Source organism: Oncorhynchus keta, chromosome 20, assembly GCF_023373465.1.
Source record: "Oncorhynchus keta strain PuntledgeMale-10-30-2019 chromosome 20, Oket_V2, whole genome shotgun sequence".
NCBI classification, from domain to species: Eukaryota; Metazoa; Chordata; class Actinopteri; order Salmoniformes; family Salmonidae; genus Oncorhynchus; species Oncorhynchus keta.
Window position 1 is genome coordinate 13,128,243 of NC_068440.1, and position 22,483 is coordinate 13,150,725.

Here is a 22,483-nt window from a genome sequence, read left to right on the forward strand (position 1 = left end):
ATCCTTTCCAGGGGTGTACTTGTACATTAAGCTGCCTCACGCTACAGAAACAGGAGATGGGCTCCTGACCTATGAGCTGTTCCGGCTCACACAAGCAAAGGCTCGTGCCAGCTACTTCCTTACCACCGCTGCCACTAAATATATTAGATGGAGGATGCAAGAAGGCAGGCATATCTTTTACTGAAAAGTCCACTATCTGACAGTGCCATTAACTTCCTGTCAAAGCATTTTCCTATTTATCCTGTGAAATGGGTAAACCTAAATTTATGAACCCATTGAAATCACTTACGACTAAAGTGTATTTATGAGAGTCTTTGTAGAGCCCCACAGTGGAGGTGTCATAATACCAATAAAACCTAGCGGTCAAACAAATGCATCCAATCGTTTATCTGCTGTTCATTTTGACTTGGTTGTTATGTTTTGATAACCAGCAATCTCTCTTGGACAAGGCAACTTTTTGTTAATATATTCAGCTCTATTTACTCTGAATCGAAAATGCTTATTAGCGTCGAAGTAGACATGCAAAACTACAAATCCCTGCAAGCTCTCGCACGTCATCTCTAGCAGACAACTTTGCTAACAGGTATTGTGTCAGATTAAAACTTGCACAGAATTGTCCATTTGAAATACATTTTGCCAAGTTATTTATGACTACATTTAGCTAACATTGGATAGTTCATCCAGAGATCCTTACCTTTGCCTCGATTCGTCAGTCTCGTCCAGATCATCATCATCATCGCATTTGTAGTTCTTTATGATAGCCTAATTAGCGTTTCATTTTTCTGGGTAAATGCACACAAATATATTGATAAAAGTCACCTAGTCCTAGAGAGCTTTACACAGTTATCAAAACTTCACTGCAGGGTAAGCCTAGATGAAACACCGCCCTATGTGAAGAATGAGTGGTGGGAAAACAATTGAACAGTTTCCCTGCCATTTATTATGACTCATTCTGTTGTACATTATACGGTTCTCACAGTCACCTTTTGTTTTGACCCGACAATACCAAAAGGAATTAAATGAGACTGGGTTACATTCAAATCAAAGGTAAACATTTATAGCAATAGTTGGGTTTGTACCCACGTGTACCCATGTCCATTGGAGCTTATGTCCAATGCCTTAACCACTCGGTCATCCTGCTGTTACCAAAAGACTAAAAAGTGCTGAGTCAAAGTGGACATAGTCATTTATTTTTTATTTGATTGACACAAACTTCAAATCAGAGTTTATTACATCCAAATCAAAGCTAAACTTGTTACCAGGAGAGGGGTTCGAATCCATATGTCCACTGGAGCATAAGTCCAACGCTTTCCTCTCATTATCCTGATGTAGCTAAAATATACTCAAGAGCCCAGCCAAAGTGGAAAAAGGGGTCATAGACATTTCTTTCAGCCTTTATCCACATAAAATACAAACAAAAGGAGGGTTGATTACATCCAAATCAAACTCATACCAGGAGTGTGGTTCGAATGCACGAGGAGAAGATCCATTGGATCTTAATCCAACGTCTTAACCTCCCGGCCATCCTAGTTTTAATAAGGTACAATCAAGACCCGAGTCAAAATGGAATAAGGAGCACACAATATCTAAATGAGACTTGATTACATCTAAATCAAAGGTACATTTCTACCAGGAGTGGGGTTCAAACCCACATGTCCATTGGATCTTAAATCCAACGCCTTAACCATTCAGCCATTCTGGTGTTAATAAAGTATAATCAAGAGCCCAGTAAAAGGGAAATAAAAGGACACAGATTTTTGGCTTTGAGCCAGGCGATATCTAAATTATTACATCCAAATAAAAGTGCAACTTTATACCAGAATGGGGTTTTAAACAACCAAGAACATTCTTCAGTTCGATCATGAGTCTAACGCCTTAAACACACTGACATCCAGGTGTTTCTAAAAGACTAACAAGAGCTGAGTCAAAGTAGAAGATCTTGTCATCGTCATTCCTTTCAGATTTGAGCCACGCTAATTGGAAATGGGTTTGTGTTTTTAAACGATAAACACTTGCTGAGTCAAGGCGGAATAAGGGGAACAAAGTCAATTCTTTCAGCAAGAGAAATTTCTAATGAGTGAAAGGACAATTGATTACATCCAAATGATAGATGAACTCATACCAGGAGTGGGGTTCGAAACCGCTAGGATGCATGTCCATTGGATCTTAAGTCCAACGCCTTAACCTCTAGGCCATCCTAGTGTAATAAACATAAATTCAAGGGCGCAGTCAAAATGGAATATGGAGCACACAGTTAGATCTTTTGGCTTTGATCCAGACAATATGTAAATGAAACTTGATTACATCCAAATCAAACTTTCTACCAGATGTAGGTTTGGAACAAACAAGAACATTTTAATTTCGATCATGAGTCAAACGCCTTAAACACACTGACATCCAGGTGTTTCTAAAAGACTAATAAGAGCTGAATAAAGGTAGAAGATCTTGTCATAGTCATTCCTTTCAGATTTGAGCCACGCTAATTGGAAATGAATGAAAGGTGGGTTGATTACATCCAAAGTAAGTTTTTCCAGAAATGCGGTTGGTATCCACAAGAAGATAGCATTCATTGGATTTTATTCCAGCAGTCTAACCCACTCAGCCATCCTGGTGTAAAGTACAATCAAGAGCCCAGTGAAATTGGAATGAGGAGCACACAGTCAGTTATTTTGGCTTTGAGTCAGAAAATATCTAAATGAGACTTGTTGACATCCAATTCAAACTTAATACAAGAATGGGGTTTCGAAGCAAGAATAATAATAATTAAGTTGATAATGACTCAAACACCATAACTACTTAGCCATCTTTTGTGTTTTTAAACGATAAACGCTTGCTGAGTCAAGGAGGAATAAGGGGAACAAAGTCAATTCTTTCAGCTTTCGTCAAAATAATTTTCAAATGAGTGAAAGGACAATTGATCACATCCAAAAGATAGAAGAACTCATACCAGGAGTGGGGTTCGAACCCACGAGGACGTATGTCCATTGGATCTTAAGTCCAACGCCTTAACCTCTCGGCCATCCTGGTGTAATAATCATATTTTCAAAGGCGCAGTCAAAATGTAATATGGAGCACACAGTTAGATCTTTTGGCTTTGATCCAGACAATATGAAAATGAACCTTGATTACATCCAAATCAAACTTTCTACCAGATGTAGGTTTGGAACAAACAAGAACATTTTAATTTCGATCATGAGTCTAACGCCTTAAACACACTGACATCCAGGTGTTTCTAAAAGACTAACAAGAGCTGAGTCAAAGTAGAAGATCTTGTCATCGTCATTCCTTTCAGATTTGAGCCACGCTAATTGGAAATGGGTTTGTGTTTTTAAACGATAAACACTTGCTGAGTCAAGGCGGAATAAGGGGAACAAAGTCAATTCTTTCAGCAAGAGAAATTTCTAATTAGTGAAAGGACAATTGATTACATCCAAATGATAGATGAACTCATACCAGGAGTGGGGTTCGAAACCGCTAGGATGCATGTCCATTGGATCTTAAGTCCAACGCCTTAACCTCTCGGCCATCCTGGTGTAATAAACATAAATTCAAGGGCGCAGTCAAAATGGAATATGGAGCACACAGTTAGATCTTTTGGCTTTGATCCAGACAATATGTAAATGAAACTTGATTACATCCAAATCAAACGTTCTACCAGATGTAGGTTTGGAACAAACAAGAACATTTTAATTTCGATCATGAGTCAAACGCCTTAAACACACTGACATCCAGGTGTTTCTAAAAGACTAATAAGAGCTGAATAAAGGTAGAAGATCTTGTCATAGTCATTCCTTTCAGATTTGAGCCACGCTAATTGGAAATGAATGAAAGGTGGGTTGATTACATCCAAAGTAAGTTTTTCCAGAAATGCGGTTGGTATCCACAAGAAGATAGCATTCATTGGATTTTATTCCTGCAGTCTAACCCACTCAGCCATCCTGGTGTAAAGTACAATCAAGAGCCCAGTGAAATTGGAATGAGGAGCACACAGTCAGTTATTTTGGCTTTGAGTCAGAAAATATATCAATGAGACTTGTTGACATCCAAATCAAACTTAATACAAGAATGGGGTTTCGAAGCAAGAATAATAATAAAGTTGATAATGACTCTAACACAGAAATTCTTAGCCATCTTTCGTGTTTTTAAACGATAAACACTTGCTGAGTCAAGGCTGAATAAGGGGAACAAAGTCAATTCTTTCAGCTTTCGTCAAAAGAATTTTCAAATGAGTGAAAGGACAATTGATTACATCCAAATTATAGATGAACTCATACCAGGAGTGGGGTTCGAACCCACGAGGACGTATGTCCATTAGATCTTAAGTCCAACGCCTTAACCTCTCGGCCATCCTGGTGTAATAGACATAAATTCAAGGGCGCAGTCAAAATGGAATATGGAGCACACAGTTAGATCTTTTGGCTTTGATCCAGACAATATGTAAATGAACCTTGATTACATCCAAATCAAACTTTCTACCAGATGTAGGTTTGGAACAAACAAGAACATTTTAATTTCGATCATGAGTCAAACGCCTTAAACACACTGACATCCAGGTGTTTCTAAAAGACTAACAAGAGCTCAGTCAAAGTAGAAGATCTTGTCATAGTCATTCCTTTCAGATTTGAGCCACGTGAATTGGAAATTAATGAAAGGTGGGTTGATTACATCCAAAGTAAGTTTTTTCCAGAAATGCGGTTGGTATCCACAAGAAGACAGCATTCATTGGATTTTATTCCTTCAGTCGAACCCACTCAGCCATCCTGGTGTAAAGTACAATCAAGAGCCCAGTGAAATTGGAATGAGGAGCACACAGTCAGTTATTTTGGCTTTGAGTCAGAAAATATCTAAATGAGACTTGTTGACATCCAAATCAAACTTAATACAAGAATGGGGTTTCGAAGCAAGAATAATAATAAAGTTGATAATGACTCTAACACCATAACTACTTAGCCATCTTTTGTGTTTTTAAACGATAAACACTTGCTGAGTCAAGGCGGAATAAGGGTAACAAAGTCAATTCTTTCAGCTTTCGTCAAGAGAAATTTCAAATGAGTGAAAGGACAATTGATTATATCCAAATGATAGATGAACTGATACCAGGAGTGGGGTTCGAAACCACGAGGACGTATGTCCATTGGATCTTAAGTCCAACGCCTTAACCTCTCGGCCATCCTGGTGTAATAAACATAAATTCAAGGGCGCAGTCAAAATGGAATATTGAGCACACAGATCTTTTGGCTTTGATCCAGACAATATGTAAATGAACCTTGATTACATCCAAATCAAACTTTCTACCAGATGTAGGTTTGGAACAAACAAGAACATTTTAATTTCGATCATGAGTCAAACGCCTTAAACACACTGACATCCAGGTGTTTCTAAAAGAGTAACAAGAGCTGAGTCAAAGTAGAAGATCTTGTCATAGTCATTCCTTTCAGATTTGAGCCACGCCAATTGGAAATGAATGAAAGGTGGGTTGATTACATCCAAAGTAAGTTTTTTTTTCAGAAATGCAGTTGGTATCCACAAGAAGATAGCATTCATTGGATTTTTATTCCAGCAGTCTAACCCACTCAGCCATCCTGGTGTAAAGTACAATCAAGAGCCCAGTGAAATTGGAATGAGGAGCACACAGTCAGTTATTTTGGCTTTGAGTGAGAAAATATCTAAATGAGACTTGTTGACATCCAAATCAAACTTAATACAAGAATGGGGTTTCGAAGCAAGAATAATAATAAAGTTGATAATGACTCTAACACCAAACTTCTTTGCCATCTTTTGTGTTTTTAAACGATAAACACTTGCTGAGTCAAGGCGGAATAAGGGTAACAAAGTCAATTCTTTCAGCTTTCGTCAAGAGAAATTTCAAATGAGTGAAAGGACAATTGATTACATCCAAATGATAGATGAACTCATACCAGGAGTGGGGTTCGAACCCACGAGGACATATGTCCATTGGATCTTAAGTCCAACGCCTTAACCTCTCAGCCATCCTGGTGTAATAAACAAAAATTCAAGGGCGCAGTCAAAATGGAATATTGAGCACACAGTTAGATCTTTTGGCTTTGATCCAGACAATATTTAAATGAACCTTGATTACATCCAAATCAAACTTTCTACCAGATGTAGGTTTGGAACAAACAAGAACATTTTAATTTCGATCATGAGTCAAACGCCTTAAACACACTGACATCCAGGTGTTTCTAAAAGACTAACAAGAGCTGAGTCAAAGTAGAAGATATTGTCATAGTCATTCCTTTCAGATTTGAGCCACGCCAATTGGAAATGAATGAAAGGTGGGTTGATTACATCCAAAGTAAGTTTTTCCAGAAATGCGGTTGGTATCCACAAGAAGATAGCATTCATTGGATTTTATTCCAGCAGTCTAACCCACTCAGCCATCCTGGTGTAAAGTACAATCAAGAGCCCAGTGAAATTGGAATGAGGAGCACACTGTCAGTTATTTTGGCTTTGAGTCAGAAAATATCTAAATGAGACTTGTTGACATCCAATTCAAACTTAATACAAGAATGGGGTTTCGAAGCAAGAATAATAATAATTAGGTTGATAATGACTCAAACACCATAACTACTTAGCCATCTTTTGTGTTTTTAAACGATAAACGCTTGCTGAGTCAAGGAGGAATAAGGGGAACAAAGTCAATTCTTTCAGCTTTCGTCAAAATAATTTTCAAATGAGTGAAAGGACAATTGATCACATCCAAAAGATAGAAGAACTCATACCAGGAGTGGGGTTCGAACCCACGAGGACGTATGTCCATTGGATCTTAAGTCCAACGCCTTAACCTCTCGGCCATCCTGGTGTAATAAACATATTTTCAAAGGCGCAGTCAAAATGTAATATGGAGCACACAGTTAGATCTTTTGGCTTTGATCCAGACAATATGAAAATGAACCTTGATTACATCCAAATCAAACTTTCTACCAGATGTAGGTTTGGAACAAACAAGAACATTTTAATTTCGATCATGAGTCTAACGCCTTAAACACACTGACATCCAGGTGTTTCTAAAAGACTAACAAGAGCTGAGTCAAAGTAGAAGATCTTGTCATCGTCATTCCTTTCAGATTTGAGCCACGCTAATTGGAAATGAATGAAAGGTGGGTTGATTACATCCAAAGTAAGTTTTTCCAGAAATGCGGTTGGTATCCACAAGAAGATAGCATTCATTGGATTTTATTCCTGCAGTCTAACCCACTCAGCCATCCTGGTGTAAAGTACAATCAAGAGCCCAGTGAAATTGGAATGAGGAGCACACAGTCAGTTATTTTGGCTTTGAGTCAGAAAATATATCAATGAGACTTGTTGACATCCAAATCAAACTTAATACAAGAATGGGGTTTCGAAGCAAGAATAATAATAAAGTTGATAATGACTCTAACACAGAAATTCTTAGCCATCTTTTGTGTTTTTAAACGATAAACACTTGCTGAGTCAAGGCTGAATAAGGGAACAAAGTCAATTCTTTCAGCGTCAAAAGAATTTTCAAATGAGTGAAAGGACAATTGATTACATCCAAATTATAGATGAACTCATACCAGGAGTGGGGTTCGAACCCACGAGGACGTATGTCCATTAGATCTTAAGTCCAACGCCTTAACCTCTCGGCCATCCTGGTGTAATAAAAATAAATTCAAGGGCGCAGTCAAAATGGAATATGGAGCACACAGTTAGATCTTTTGGCTTTGATCCAGACAATATGTAAATGAACCTTGATTACATCCAAATCAAACTTTCTACCAGATGTAGGTTTGGAACAAACAAGAACATTTTAATTTCGATCATGAGTCAAACGCCTTAAACACACTGACATCCAGGTGTTTCTAAAAGACTAACAAGAGCTCAGTCAAAGATCTTGTCATAGTCATTCCTTTCAGATTTGAGCCACGTGAATTGGAAATTAATGAAAGGTGGGTTGATTACATCCAAAGTAAGTTTTTTCCAGAAATGCGGTTGGTATCCACAAGAAGACAGCATTCATTGGATTTTATTGCAGCAGTCTAACCCACTCAGCCATCCTGGTGTAAAGTACAATCAAGAGCCCAGTGAAATTGGAATGAGGAGCACACATTCAGTTATTTTGGCTTTGAGTCAGAAAATATCTAAATGAGACTTGTTGACATCCAAATCAAACTTAATACAAGAATGGGGTTTCGAAGCAAGAATAATAATAAAGTTGATAATGACTCTAACACCAAACTTCTTTGGCATCTTTTGTGTTTTTAAACGATAAACACTTGCTGAGTCAAGGCGGAATAAGGGTAACAAAGTCAATTCTTTCAGCTTTCGTCAAGAGAAATTTCAAATGAGTGAAAGGACAATTGATTATATCCAAATGATAGATGAACTCATACCAGGAGTGGGGTTCGAACCCACGAGGACGTATGTCCATTGGATCTTAAGTCCAATGCCTTAACCTCTCGGCCATCCTGGTGTAATAAACATAAATTCAAGGGCGCAGTCAAAATGGAATATTGAGCACACAGTTAGATCTTTTGGCTTTGATCCAGACAATATTTAAATGAACCTTGATTACATCCAAATCAAACTTTCTACCAGATGTAGGTTTGGAACAAACAAGAACATTTTAATTTCGATCATGAGTCAAACGCCTTAAACACACTGACATCCAGGTGTTTCTAAAAGACTAACAAGAGCTGAGTCAAAGTAGAAGATCTTGTCATAGTCATTCCTTTCAGATTTGAGCCACGCTAATTGGAAATGAATGAAAGGTGGGTTGATTACATCCAAAGTAAGTTTTTTCCAGAAATGCAGTTGGTATCCACAAGAAGATAGCATTCATTGGATTTTATTCCTTCAGTCGAACCCACTCAGCCATCCTGGTGTAAAGTACAATCAAGAGCCCAGTGAAATTGGAATGAGGAGCACACAGTCAGTTATTTTGGCTTTGAGTCAGAAAATATCTAAATGAGACTTGTTGACATCCAAATCAAACTTAATACAAGAATGGGGTTTCGAAGCAAGAATAATAATAAAGTTGATAATGACTCTAACACCATAACTACTTAGCCATCTTTTGTGTTTTTAAACGATAAACACTTGCTGAGTCAAGGCGGAATAAGGGTAACAAAGTCAATTCTTTCAGCTTTCGTCAAGAGAAATTTCAAATGAGTGAAAGGACAATTGATTATATCCAAATGATAGATGAACTCATACCAGGAGCGGGGTTCGAACCCACGAGGACGTATGTCCATTGGATCTTAAGTCCAACGCCTTAACCTCTCGGCCATCCTGGTGTAATAAACATAAATTCAAGGGCGCAGTCAAAATGGAATATTGAGCACACAGTTAGATCTTTTGGCTTTGATCCAGACAATATGTAAATGAACCTTGATTACATCCAAATCAAACTTTCTACCAGATGTAGGTTTGGAACAAACAAGAACATTTTAATTTCGATCATGAGTCAAACGCCTTAAACACACTGACATCCAGGTGTTTCTAAAAGACTAACAAGAGCTGAGTCAAAGTAGAAGATCTTGTCATAGTCATTCCTTTCAGATTTGAGCCACGCTAATTGGAAATGAATGAAAGGTGGGTTGATTACATCCAAAGTAAGTTTTTTTCCAGAAATGCGGTTGGTATCCACAAGAAGATAGCATTCATTGGATTTTTATTCTAGCAGTCTAACCCACTCAGCCATCCTGGTGTAAAGTACAATCAAGAGCCCAGTGAAATTGGAATGAGGAGCACACAGTCAGTTATTTTGGCTTTGAGTCAGAAAATATCTAAATGAGACTTGTTGACATCCAAATCAAACTTAATACAAGAATGGGGTTTCGAAGCAAGAATAATAATAAAGTTGATAATGACTCTAACACCAAACTTCTTTAGCCATCTTTTGTGTTTTTAAACGATAAACACTTGCTGAGTCAAGGCGGAATAAGGGAACAAAGTCAATTCTTTCAGCTTTCGTCAAAGAAATTTCAAATGAGTGAAAGGACAATTGATTACATCCAAATGATAGATGAACTCATACCAGGAGTGGGGTTCGAACCCACGAGGACGTATGTCCATTGGATCTTAAGTCCAACGCCTTAACCTCTCGGCCATCCTGGTGTAATAAACATAAATTCAAGGGCGCAGTCAAAATGGAATATGGAGCACACAGTTAGAGCTTTTGGCTTTGATCCAGACAATATGTAAATGAACCTTGATTACATCCAAATCAAACTTTCTACCAGATGTAGGTTTGGAACAAACAAGAACATTTTAATTTCGATCATGAGTCAAACGCCTTAAACACACTGACATCCAGGTGTTTCTAAAAGACTAACAAGAGCTGAGTCAAAGTAGAAGATCTTGTCATAGTCATTCCTTTCAGATTTGAGCCACGATAATTGGAAATGAATGAAAGGTGGGTTGATTACATCCAAAGTAAGTTTTTTCCAGAAATGCGGTTGGTATCCACAAGACAATAGCATTCATTGGATTTTATTCCAGCAGTCTAACACACTCAGCCATCCTGGTGTAAAGTACAATCAAGAGCCCAGTGAAATTGGAATGAGGAGCACACAGTCAGTTATTTTGGCTTTGAGTCAGAAAATATCTAAATGAGACTTGTTGACATCCAAATCAAACTTAATACAAGAATGGGGTTTCGAAGCAAGAACAATAATAATTAAGTTGATAATGACTCAAACACCATAACTAGTTAGCCATCTTTTATGTTTTTAAATGATAAACACTTGCTGAGTCAAGGCGGAATAAGGGGAACAAAGTCATTTCTTTCAGCTTTCATCAAAATAAATTTCAAATGAGTGAAAGGACAATTGATTACATCCAAATGATAGATGAACTCAAACCAGGAGTGGGGTTCGAACCCACGAGGACATATGTCCATTGGATCTTAAGTCCAACGCCTTAACCTCTCGGCCATCCTGGTGTAACAAACATAAGTACAAGGGCGCAGTCAAAATGGAATATGGAGCACACAGTTAGATCTTTTGGCTTTGATCCAGACAATATGTAAATGAACCTTGATTACATCCAAATCAAACTTTCTACCAGATGTAGGTTTGGAACAAACAAGAACATTTTAATTTCGATCATGAGTCAAACGCCTTAAACACACTGACATCCAGGTGTTTCTAAAAGACTAACAAGAGCTGAGTCAAAGTAGAAGATCTTGTCATAGTCATTCCTTTCAGATTTGAGCCACGATAATTGGAAATGAATGAAAGGTGGGTTGATTACATCCAAAGTAAGTTTTTTCCAGAAATGCGGTTGGTATCCACAAGACAATAGCATTCATTGGATTTTATTCCAGCAGTCTAACACACTCAGCTATCCTGGTGTAAAGTACAATCAAGAGCCCAGTGAAATTGGAATGAGGAGCACACAGTCAGTTATTTTGGCTTTGAGTCAGAAAATATCTAAATGAGACTTGTTGACATCCAAATCAAACTTAATACAAGAATGGGGTTTCGAAGCAAGAATAATAATAAAGTTGATAATGACTCTAACACCAAACTTCTTAGCCATCTTTTGTGTTTTTAAACGATAAACACTTGCTGAGTCAAGGCGGAATAAGGGAACAAAGTCAATTCTTTCAGCTTTGTCAAAAAATTTCAAATGAGTGAAAGGACAATTGATTACATCCAAATGATAGATGAACTCATACCAGGAGTGGGGTTCGAACCCACGTGGACGTATGTCCATTGGATCTTAAGTCCAACGCCTTAACCTCTCGGCCATCCTGGTGTAATAAACATAAATTCAAGGGCGCAGTCAAAATGGAATATGGAGCACACAGTTAGATCTTTTGGCTTTGATCCAGACAATATGTAAATGAACCTTGATTACATCCAAATCAAACTTTCTACCAGATGTAGGTTTGGAACAAACAAGAACATTTTAATTTCGATCATGAGTCAAACGCCTTAAACACACTGACATCCAGGTGTTTCTAAAAGACTAACAAGAGCTGAGTCAAAGTAGAAGATCTTGTCATAGTCATTCCTTTCAGATTTGAGCCACGATAATTGGAAATGAATGAAAGGTGGGTTGATTACATCCAAAGTAAGTTTTTTCCAGAAATACGGTTGGTATCCACAAGACAATAGCATTCATTGGATTTTATTCCAGCAGTCTAACCCACTCAGCCATCCTGGTGTAAAGTACAATCAAGAGCCCAGTGAAATTGGAATGAGGAGCACACACTCAGTTATTTTGGCTTTGAGTCAGAAAATATCTAAATGAGATTTGTTGACATCCAAATCAAACTTAATACAAGAATGGGGTTTCGAAGCAAGAATAATAATAAAGTTGATAATGACTCTAACACCAAAATTCTTAGCCATCTTTTGTGTTTTTAAACGATAAATACTTGCTGAGTCAAGTCGGAATAAGGGGAACAAAGTCAATTCTTTCAGCTTTCGTCAAAAGAATTTTCAAATGAGTGAAATGACAATTGATTACATCCAAATGATAGATGAACTCATACCAGGAGTGGGGTTTGAACCCACGAGGACGTATGTCCATTGGATCTTAAGTCCAACGCCTTAACCTCTCGGCCATCCTGGTGTAATAAACATAAATTCAAGGGCGCAGTCAAAATGGAATATGGAGCACACAGTTAGAGCTTTTGGCTTTGATCCAGACAATATGTAAATGAACCTTGATTACATCCAAATCAAACTTTCTACCAGATGTAGGTTTGGAACAAACAAGAACATTTTAATTTCGATCATGAGTCAAACGCCTTAAACACACTGACATCCAGGTGTTTCTAAAAGACTAACAAGAGCTGAGTCAAAGTAGAAGATCTTGTCATAGTCATTCCTTTCAGATTTGAGCCACGCTAATTGGAAATGAATGAAAGGTGGGTTGATTACATCCAAAGTAAGTTTTTTCCAGAAATGCGGTTGGTATCCACAAGACAATAGCATTCATTGGATTTTATTCCAGCAGTCTAACACACTCAGCCATCCTGGTGTAAAGTACAATCAAGAGCCCAGTGAAATTGGAATGAGGAGCACACAGTCAGTTATTTTGGCTTTGAGTCAGAAAATATCTAAATGAGACTCGTTGACATCCAAATCAAACTTAATACAAGAATGGGGTTTCGAAGCAAGAACAATAATAATTAAGTTGATAATGACTCAAACACCATAACTAGTTAGCCATCTTTTATATTTTTAAATGATAAACACTTGCTGAGTCAAGGCGGAATAAGGGGAACAAAGTCAATTCTTTCAGCTTTCATCAAAAGAAATTTCAAATGAGTGAAATGACAATTGGTGGGGTTCGAACCCACGAGGACGTATGTACATTGGATCTTAAGTCCAACGCCTTAACCTCTCGGCCATCCTGGTGTAATAAACATAAATTCAAGGGCGCAGTCAAAATGGAATATGGAGCACACAGTTAGATCTTTTGGCTTTGATCCAGACAATATGTAAATGACCCTTGATTACATTCAAATCAAACTTTCTACCAGATGTAGGTTTGGAACAAACAAGAACATTTTAATTTCGATCATGAGTCAAACGCCTTAAACACACTGACATCCAGGTGTTTCTAAAAGACTAACAAGAGCTGAGTCAAAGATCTTGTCATAGTCATTCCTTTCAGATTTGAGCCACGCTAATTGGAAATGAATGAAAGGTGGGTTGATTACATCCAAAGTAAGTTTTTTCCAGAAATGCGGTTGGTATCCACAAGACAATAGCATTCATTGGATGTTATTCCAGCAGTCGAACCCACTCAGCCATCCTGGTGTAAAGTACAATGAAGAGCCCAGTGAAATTGGAATGAGGAGCACACACTCAGTTATTTTGGCTTTGAGTCAGAAAATATCTAAATGAGATTTGTTGACATCCAAATCAAACTTAATACAAGAATGGGGTTTCGAAGCAAGAATAATAATAAAGTTGATAATGACTCTAACACCAAAATTTTTAGCCATCTTTTGTGTTTTTAAACGATAAACACTTGCTGAGTCAAGGCGGAATAAGGGGAACAAAGTCAATTCTTTCAGCTTTCGTCAAGAGAAATTTCAAATGAGTGAAAGGACAATTGATTACATCCAAATGATAGATGAACTCATACCAGGAGTGGGGTTCGAACCCACGAGGACGTATGTCCATTGGATCTTAAGTCCAACGCCTTAACCTCTCGGCCATCCTGGTGTAATAAACATAAATTCAAGGGCGCAGTCAAAATGGAATATGGAGCACACAGTTAGATCTTTTGGCTTTGATCCAGACAATATGTAAATGAACCTTGATTACATCCAAATCAAACTTTCTACCAGATGTAGGTTTGGAACAAACAAGAACATTTTAATTTCGATCATGAGTCAAACGCCTTAAACACACTGACATCCAGGTGTTTCTAAAAGACTAACAAGAGCTGAGTCAAAGTAGAAGATCTTGTCATAGTCATTCCTTTCAGATTTGAGCCACGCTAATTGGAAATGAATGAAAGGTGGGTTGATTACATCCAAAGTAAGTTTTTTCCAGAAATGCGGTTGGTATCCACAAGACAATAGCATTCATTGGATTTTATTCCAGCAGTCGAACCCACTCAGCCATCCTGGTGTATAGTACAATCAAGAGCCCAGTGAAATTGGAATGAGGAGCACACAGTCAGTTATTTTGGCTTTGAGTCAGAAAATATCTCAATGAGACTTGTTGACATCCAAATCAAACTTAATACACGAATGGGGTTTCGAAGCAAGAATAATAATAAAGTTGATAATGACTCTAACACCAAAATTCTTAGCCATCTTTTGTGTTTTTAAACGATAAACACTCAAGGCGGAATAAGGGGAACAAAGTCAATTCTTTCAGCTTTCATCAAAAGAAATTTCAAATGAGTGAAATGACAATTGGTGGGGTTCGAACCCACGAGGACGTATGTCCATTGGATCTTAAGTCCAACGCCTTAACCTCTCGGCCATCCTGGTGTAATAAACATAAATTCAAGGGCGCAGTCAAAATGGAATATGGAGCACACAGTTAGATCTTTTGGCTTTGATCCAGACAATATGTAAATGACCCTTGATTACATTCAAATCAAACTTTCTACCAGATGTAGGTTTGGAACAAACAAGAACATTTTAATTTCGATCATGAGTCAAACGCCTTAAACACACTGACATCCAGGTGTTTCTAAAAGACTAACAAGAGCTGAGTCAAAGTAGAAGATCTTGTCATAGTCATTCCTTTCAGATTTGAGCCACGCTAATTGGAAATGAATGAAAGGTGGGTTGATTACATCCAAAGTAAGTTTTTTCCAGAAATGCGGTTGGTATCCACAAGACAATAGCATTCATTGGATTTTATTCCAGCAGTCTAACCCACTCAGCCATCCTGGTGTAAAGTACAATCAAGAGCCCAGTGAAATTGGAATGAGGAGCACACAGTCAGTTATTTTGGCTTTGAGTCAGAAAATATCTAAATGAGACTTGTTGACATCCAAATCAAACTTAATACAAGAATGGGGTTTCGAAGCAAGAATAATAATAAAGTTGATAATGACTCTAACACCAAAATTCTTAGCCATCTTTTGTGTTTTTAAACGATAAACACTCAAGGCGGAATAAGGGGAACAAAGTCAATTCTTTCAGCTTTCATCAAAAGAAATTTCAAATGAGTGAAATGACAATTGATTATATCCAAATGATAGATGAACTCATACCAGGAGTGGGGTTCGAACCCACGAGGACGTATGTCCATTGGATCTTAAATCCAACGCCTTAACCTCTCGGCCATCCTGGTGTAATAAACATAAATTCAAGGGCGCAGTCAAAATGGAATATGGAGCACACAGTTAGATCTTTTGGCTTTGATCCAGACAATATGTAAATGAACCTTGATTACATCCAAATCAAACTTTCTACCAGATGTAGGTTTGGAACAAACAAGAACATTTTAATTTCGATCATGAGTCAAACGCCTTAAACACACTGACATCCAGGTGTTTCTAAAAGACTAACAAGAGCTGAGTCAAAGTAGAAGATCTTGTCATAGTCATTCCTTTCAGATTTGAGCCACGCTAATTGGAAATGAATGAAAGGTGGGTTGATTACATCCAAAGTAAGTTTTTTCCAGAAATGCGGTTGGTATCCACAAGAAGATAGCATTCATTGGATTTTATTCCAGCAGTCTAACCCACTCAGCCATCCTGGTGTAAAGTACAATCAAGAGCCCAGTGAAATTGGAATGAGGAGCACACAGTCAGTTATTTTGGCTTTGAGTCAGAAAATATCTAAATGAGACTTGTTGACATCCAAATCAAACTTAATACAAGAATGGGGTTTCGAAGCAAGAATAATAATAAAGTTGATAATGACTCTAACACCAAACTTCTTTGCCATCTTTTGTGTTTTTAAACGATAAACACTTGCTGAGTCAAGGCGGAATAAGGGTAACAAAGTCAATTCTTTCAGCTTTCGTCAAGAGAAATTTCAAATGAGTGAAAGGACAATTGATTATATCCAAATGATAGATGAACTCATACCAGGAGTGGGGTTCGAACCCACGAGGACGTATGTCCATTGGATCTTAAGTCCAACGCCTTAACCTCTCGGCCATCCTGGTGTAATAAACATAAATTCAAGGGCGCAGTCAAAATGGAATATGGAGCACACAGTTAGATCTTTTGGCTTTGATCCAGACAATATGTAAATGAACCTTGATTACATCCAAATCAAACTTTCTACCAGATGTAGGTTTGGAACAAACAAGAACATTTTAATTTCGATCATGAGTCAAACGCCTTAAACACACTGACATCCAGGTGTTTCTAAAAGACTAACAAGAGCTGAGTCAAAGTAGAAGATCTTGTCATAGTCATTCCTTTCAGATTTGAGCCACGCTAATTGGAAATGAATGAAAGGTGGGTTGATTACATCCAAAGTAAGTTTTTTCCAGAAATGCGGTTGGTATCCACAAGACAATAGCATTCATTGGATTTTATTCCAGCAGTCGAACCCACTCAGCCATCCTGGTGTAAAGTACAATGAAGAGCCCAGTGAAATTGGAATGAGGAGCACACACTCAGTTATTTTGGCTTTGAGTCAGAAAATATCTAAATGAGATTTGTTGACATCCAAATCAAACTTAATACAAGAATGGGGTTTCGAAGCAAGAATAATAATAAAGTTGATAATGACTCTAACACCAAAATTCTTAGCCATCTTTTGTGTTTTTAAACGATAAATACTTGCTGAGTCAAGTCGGAATAAGGGGAACAAAATCAATTCTTTCAGCTTTTGTCAAAAGAATATTCAAATGAGTGAAAGGACAATTGATTACATCCAAATGATAGATGAACTCATACCAGGAGTGGGGTTCGAACCCACGAGGACGTATGTCCATTGGATCTTAAGTCCAACGCCTTAACCTCTCGGCCATCCTGGTGTAATAAACATAAATTCAAGGGCGCAGTCAAAATGGAATATTGAGCACACAGTTAGATCTTTTGGCTTTGATCCAGACAATATGTAAATGAACCTTGATTACATCCAAATCAAACTTTCTACCAGATGTAGGTTTGGAACAAACAAGAACATTTTAATTTCGATCATGAGTCAAACGCCTTAAACACACTGACATCCAGGTGTTTCTAAAAGACTAACAAGAGCTGAGTCAAAGTAGAAGATCTTGTCATAGTCATTCCTTTCAGATTTGAGCCACGATAATTGGAAATGAATGAAAGGTGGGTTGATTACATCCAAAGTAAGTTTTTTCCAGAAATGCGGTTGGTATCCACAAGACAATAGCATTCATTGGATTTTATTCCAGCAGTCTAACACACTCAGCCATCCTGGTGTAAAGTACAATCAAGAGCCCAGTGAAATTGGAATGAGGAGCACACAGTCAGTTATTTTGGCTTTGAGTCAGAAAATATCTAAATGAGACTTGTTGACATCCAAATCAAACTTAATACAAGAATGGGGTTTCGAAGCAAGAATAATAATAAAGTTGATAATGACTCTAACACCAAAATTCTTTGCCATCTTTTGTGTTTTTAAACGATAAACACTCAAGGCGGAATAAGGGGAACAAAGTCAATTCTTTCAGCTTTCATCAAAAGAAATTTCAAATGAGTGAAATGACAATTGATTATATCCAAATGATAGATGAACTCATACCAGGAGTGGGGTTCGAACCCACGAGGACGTATGTCCATTGGATCTTAAATCCAACGCCTTAACCTCTCGGCCATCCTGGTGTAATAAACATAAATTCAAGGGCGCAGTCAAAATGGAATATGGAGCACACAGTTAGATCTTTTGGCTTTGATCCAGACAATATGTAAATGAACCTTGATTACATCCAAATCAAACTTTCTACCAGATGTAGGTTTGGAACAAACAAGAACATTTTAATTTCGATCATGAGTCAAACGCCTTAAACACACTGACATCCAGGTGTTTCTAAAAGACTAACAAGAGCTGAGTCAAAGTAGAAGATCTTGTCATAGTCATTCCTTTCAGATTTGAGCCACGCCAATTGGAAATGAATGAAAGGTGGGTTGATTACATCCAAAGTAAGTTTTTTCCAGAAATGCAGTTGGTATCCACAAGAAGATAGCATTCATTGGATTTTATTCCTTCAGTCGAACCCACTCAGCCATCCTGGTGTAAAGTACAATCAAGAGCCCAGTGAAATTGGAATGAGGAGCACACAGTCAGTTATTTTGGCTTTGAGTCAGAAAATATCTAAATGAGACTTGTTGACATCCAAATCAAACTTAATACAAGAATGGGGTTTCGAAGCAAGAATAATAATAAAGTTGATAATGACTCTAACACCAAACTTCTTTGCCATCTTTTGTGTTTTTAAACGATAAACACTTGCTGAGTCAAGGCGGAATAAGGGTAACAAAGTCAATTCTTTCAGCTTTCGTCAAGAGAAATTTCAAATGAGTGAAAGGACAATTGATTACATCCAAATGATAGATGAACTCATACCAGGAGTGGGGTTCGAACCCACGAGGACATATGTCCATTGGATCTTAAGTCCAACGCCTTAACCTCTCGGCCATCCTGGTGTAATAAACATAAATTCAAGGGCGCAGTCAAAATGGAATATTGAGCACACAGTTAGATCTTTTGGCTTTGATCCAGACAATATGTAAATGAACCTTGATTACATCCAAATCAAACTTTCTACCAGATGTAGGTTTGGAACAAACAAGAACATTTTAATTTCGATCATGAGTCAAACGCCTTAAACACACTGACATCCAGGTGTTTCTAAAAGACTAACAAGAGCTGAGTCAAAGTAGAAGATCTTGTCATAGTCATTCCTTTCAGATTTGAGCCACGCTAATTGGAAATGAATGAAAGGTGGGTTGATTACATCCAAAGTAAGTTTTTTCCAGAAATGCGGTTGGTATCCACAAGAAGATAGCATTCATTGGATTTTATTCCAGCAGTCGAACCCACTCAGCCATCCTGGTGTAAAGTACAATCAAGAGCCCAGTGAAATTGGAATGAGGAGCACACAGTCAGTTATTTTGGCTTTGAGTCAGAAAATATCTAAATGAGACTTGTTGACATCCAAATCAAACTTAATACAAGAATGGGGTTTCGAAGCAAGAATAATAATAAAGTTGATAATGACTCTAACACCAAAACTCTTAGCCATCTTTTGTGTTTTTAAACGATAAACACTTGCTGAGTCAAGGCGGAATAAGGGTAACAAAGTCAATTCTTTCAGCTTTCGTCAAGAGAAATTTCAAATGAGTGAAAGGACAATTGATTATATCCAAATGATAGATGAACTCATACCAGGAGTGGGGTTCGAACCCACGAGGACGTATGTCCATTGGATCTTAAGTCCAACGCCTTAACCTCTCGGCCATCCTGGTGTAATAAACATAAATTCAAGGGCGCAGTCAAAATGGAATATTGAGCACACAGTTAGATCTTTTGGCTTTGATCCAGACAATATGTAAATGAACCTTGATTACATCCAAATCAAACTTTCTACCAGATGTAGGTTTGGAACAAACAAGAACATTTTAATTTCGATCATGAGTCAAACGCCTTAAACACACTGACATCCAGGTGTTTCTAAAAGACTAACAAGAGCTGAGTCAAAGTAGAAGATCTTGTCATAGTCATTCCTTTCAGATTTGAGCCACGCCAATTGGAAATGAATGAAAGGTGGGTTGATTACATCCAAAGTAAGTTTTTTCCAGAAATGCAGTTGGTATCCACAAGAAGATAGCATTCATTGGATTTTTATTCCAGCAGTCTAACCCACTCAGCCATCCTGGTGTAAAGTACAATCAAGAGCCCAGTGAAATTGGAATGAGGAGCACACAGTCAGTTATTTTGGCTTTGAGTCAGAAAATATCTAAATGAGACTTGTTGACATCCAAATCAAACTTAATACAAGAATGGGGTTTCGAAGCAAGAATAATAATAAAGTTGATAATGACTCTAACACCAAACTTCTTTGCCATCTTTTGTGTTTTTAAACGATAAACACTTGCTGAGTCAAGGCGGAATAAGGGTAACAAAGTCAATTCTTTCAGCTTTCGTCAAGAGAAATTTCAAATGAGTGAAAGGACAATTGATTACATCCAAATGATAGATGAACTCATACCAGGAGTGGGGTTCGAACCCACGAGGACGTATGTCCATTGGATCTTAAGTCCAACGCCTTAACCTCTCGGCCATCCTGGTGTAATAAACAAAAATTCAAGGGCGCAGTCAAAATGGAATATTGAGCACACAGTTAGATCTTTTGGCTTTGATCCAGACAATATGTAAATGAACCTTGATTACATCCAAATCAAACTTTCTACCAGATGTAGGTTTGGAACAAACAAGAACATTTTAATTTCGATCATGAGTCAAACGCCTTAAACACACTGACATCCAGGTGTTTCTAAAAGACTAACAAGAGCTGAGTCAAAGTAGAAGATCTTGTCATAGTCATTCCTTTCAGATTTGAGCCACGCCAATTGGAAATGAATGAAAGGTGGGTTGATTACATCCAAAGTAAGTTTTTTCCAGAAATGCAGTTGGTATCCACAAGAAGATAGCATTCATTGGATTTTTATTCCAGCAGTCTAACCCACTCAGCCATCCTGGTGTAAAGTACAATCAAGAGCCCAGTGAAATTGGAATGAGGAGCACACAGTCAGTTATTTTGGCTTTGAGTCAGAAAATATCTAAATGAGACTTGTTGACATCCAAATCAAACTTAATACAAGAATGGGGTTTCGAAGCAAGAATAATAATAAAGTTGATAATGACTCTAACACCAAACTTCTTTGCCATCTTTTGTGTTTTTAAACGATAAACACTTGCTGAGTCAAGGCGGAATAAGGGTAACAAAGTCAATTCTTTCAGCAAGAGAAATTTCAAATGAGTGAAAGGACAATTGATTACATCCAAATGATAGATGAACTCATACCAGGAGTGGGGTTCGAACCCACGAGGACGTATGTCCATTGGATCTTAAGTCCAACGCCTTAACCTCTCGGCCATCCTGGTGTAATAAACATAAATTCAAGGGCGCAGTCAAAATGGAATATTGAGCACACAGTTAGATCTTTTGGCTTTGATCCAGACAATATGTAAATGAACCTTGATTACATCCAAATCAAACTTTCTACCAGATGTAGGTTTGGAACAAACAAGAACATTTTAATTTCGATCATGAGTCAAACGCCTTAAACACACTGACATCCAGGTGTTTCTAAAAGACTAACAAGAGCTGAGTCAAAGTAGAAGATCTTGTCATAGTCATTCCTTTCAGATTTGAGCCACGCCAATTGGAAATGAATGAAAGGTGGGTTGATTACATCCAAAGTAAGTTTTTTCCAGAAATGCAGTTGGTATCCACAAGAAGATAGCATTCATTGGATTTTATTCCAGCAGTCTAACCCACTCAGCCATCCTGGTGTAAAGTACAATCAAGAGCCCAGTGAAATTGGAATGAGGAGCACACAGTCAGTTATTTTGGCTTTGAGTCAGAAAATATCTAAATGAGACTTGTTGACATCCAAATCAAACTTAATACAAGAATGGGGTTTCGAAGCAAGAATAATAATAAAGTTGATAATGACTCTAACACCAAACTTCTTTGCCATCTTTTGTGTTTTTAAACGATAAACACTTGCTGAGTCAAGGCGGAATAAGGGTAACAAAGTCAATTCTTTCAGCTTTCGTCAAGAGAAATTTCAAATGAGTGAAAGGACAATTGATTACATCCAAATGATAGATGAACTCATACCAGGAGTGGGGTTCGAACCCACGAGGACATATGTCCATTGGATCTTAAGTCCAACGCCTTAACCTCTCGGCCATCCTGGTGTAATAAACATAAATTCAAGGGCGCAGTCAAAATGGAATATTGAGCACACAGTTAGATCTTTTGGCTTTGATCCAGACAATATGTAAATGAACCTTGATTACATCCAAATCAAACTTTCTACCAGATGTAGGTTTGGAACAAACAAGAACATT

General features: G+C 37.7%; 22 non-coding genes across 22 annotated transcripts; all 22 read right to left on the bottom strand.

Annotated features, from left to right (window-relative positions):
* Window positions 1–2,944: 2,944 nt before the first annotated feature.
* trnal-uaa (transfer RNA leucine (anticodon UAA)) lies at window positions 2,945–3,027 on the bottom strand. Its single transcript has one exon. It is a non-coding gene; the product is annotated as a tRNA-Leu (tRNA).
* A 1,244-nt stretch (window positions 3,028–4,271) lies between these two features.
* Window positions 4,272–4,354, bottom strand: trnal-uaa (transfer RNA leucine (anticodon UAA)). Its single transcript has one exon. It is a non-coding gene; the product is annotated as a tRNA-Leu (tRNA).
* A 740-nt stretch (window positions 4,355–5,094) lies between these two features.
* On the bottom strand, window positions 5,095–5,177 carry trnal-uaa (transfer RNA leucine (anticodon UAA)). The gene has a single exon. It is a non-coding gene; the product is annotated as a tRNA-Leu (tRNA).
* Window positions 5,178–5,915: 738 nt separating this feature from the next.
* trnal-uaa (transfer RNA leucine (anticodon UAA)) lies at window positions 5,916–5,998 on the bottom strand. The gene has a single exon. It is a non-coding gene; the product is annotated as a tRNA-Leu (tRNA).
* Window positions 5,999–6,740: 742 nt separating this feature from the next.
* On the bottom strand, window positions 6,741–6,823 carry trnal-uaa (transfer RNA leucine (anticodon UAA)). The gene has a single exon. It is a non-coding gene; the product is annotated as a tRNA-Leu (tRNA).
* Window positions 6,824–7,556: 733 nt separating this feature from the next.
* trnal-uaa (transfer RNA leucine (anticodon UAA)) lies at window positions 7,557–7,639 on the bottom strand. Its single transcript has one exon. It is a non-coding gene; the product is annotated as a tRNA-Leu (tRNA).
* A 733-nt stretch (window positions 7,640–8,372) lies between these two features.
* On the bottom strand, window positions 8,373–8,455 carry trnal-uaa (transfer RNA leucine (anticodon UAA)). Its single transcript has one exon. It is a non-coding gene; the product is annotated as a tRNA-Leu (tRNA).
* Window positions 8,456–9,195: 740 nt separating this feature from the next.
* On the bottom strand, window positions 9,196–9,278 carry trnal-uaa (transfer RNA leucine (anticodon UAA)). The gene has a single exon. It is a non-coding gene; the product is annotated as a tRNA-Leu (tRNA).
* A 740-nt stretch (window positions 9,279–10,018) lies between these two features.
* On the bottom strand, window positions 10,019–10,101 carry trnal-uaa (transfer RNA leucine (anticodon UAA)). The gene has a single exon. It is a non-coding gene; the product is annotated as a tRNA-Leu (tRNA).
* Window positions 10,102–10,844: 743 nt separating this feature from the next.
* Window positions 10,845–10,927, bottom strand: trnal-uaa (transfer RNA leucine (anticodon UAA)). Its single transcript has one exon. It is a non-coding gene; the product is annotated as a tRNA-Leu (tRNA).
* Window positions 10,928–11,662: 735 nt separating this feature from the next.
* Window positions 11,663–11,745, bottom strand: trnal-uaa (transfer RNA leucine (anticodon UAA)). Its single transcript has one exon. It is a non-coding gene; the product is annotated as a tRNA-Leu (tRNA).
* A 739-nt stretch (window positions 11,746–12,484) lies between these two features.
* trnal-uaa (transfer RNA leucine (anticodon UAA)) lies at window positions 12,485–12,567 on the bottom strand. The gene has a single exon. It is a non-coding gene; the product is annotated as a tRNA-Leu (tRNA).
* A 1,524-nt stretch (window positions 12,568–14,091) lies between these two features.
* On the bottom strand, window positions 14,092–14,174 carry trnal-uaa (transfer RNA leucine (anticodon UAA)). Its single transcript has one exon. It is a non-coding gene; the product is annotated as a tRNA-Leu (tRNA).
* Window positions 14,175–15,684: 1,510 nt separating this feature from the next.
* trnal-uaa (transfer RNA leucine (anticodon UAA)) lies at window positions 15,685–15,767 on the bottom strand. Its single transcript has one exon. It is a non-coding gene; the product is annotated as a tRNA-Leu (tRNA).
* A 739-nt stretch (window positions 15,768–16,506) lies between these two features.
* trnal-uaa (transfer RNA leucine (anticodon UAA)) lies at window positions 16,507–16,589 on the bottom strand. The gene has a single exon. It is a non-coding gene; the product is annotated as a tRNA-Leu (tRNA).
* Window positions 16,590–17,328: 739 nt separating this feature from the next.
* On the bottom strand, window positions 17,329–17,411 carry trnal-uaa (transfer RNA leucine (anticodon UAA)). The gene has a single exon. It is a non-coding gene; the product is annotated as a tRNA-Leu (tRNA).
* A 731-nt stretch (window positions 17,412–18,142) lies between these two features.
* trnal-uaa (transfer RNA leucine (anticodon UAA)) lies at window positions 18,143–18,225 on the bottom strand. The gene has a single exon. It is a non-coding gene; the product is annotated as a tRNA-Leu (tRNA).
* Window positions 18,226–18,964: 739 nt separating this feature from the next.
* Window positions 18,965–19,047, bottom strand: trnal-uaa (transfer RNA leucine (anticodon UAA)). The gene has a single exon. It is a non-coding gene; the product is annotated as a tRNA-Leu (tRNA).
* Window positions 19,048–19,786: 739 nt separating this feature from the next.
* On the bottom strand, window positions 19,787–19,869 carry trnal-uaa (transfer RNA leucine (anticodon UAA)). The gene has a single exon. It is a non-coding gene; the product is annotated as a tRNA-Leu (tRNA).
* Window positions 19,870–20,609: 740 nt separating this feature from the next.
* On the bottom strand, window positions 20,610–20,692 carry trnal-uaa (transfer RNA leucine (anticodon UAA)). The gene has a single exon. It is a non-coding gene; the product is annotated as a tRNA-Leu (tRNA).
* A 733-nt stretch (window positions 20,693–21,425) lies between these two features.
* trnal-uaa (transfer RNA leucine (anticodon UAA)) lies at window positions 21,426–21,508 on the bottom strand. Its single transcript has one exon. It is a non-coding gene; the product is annotated as a tRNA-Leu (tRNA).
* A 739-nt stretch (window positions 21,509–22,247) lies between these two features.
* trnal-uaa (transfer RNA leucine (anticodon UAA)) lies at window positions 22,248–22,330 on the bottom strand. Its single transcript has one exon. It is a non-coding gene; the product is annotated as a tRNA-Leu (tRNA).
* Window positions 22,331–22,483: the final 153 nt, after the last annotated feature.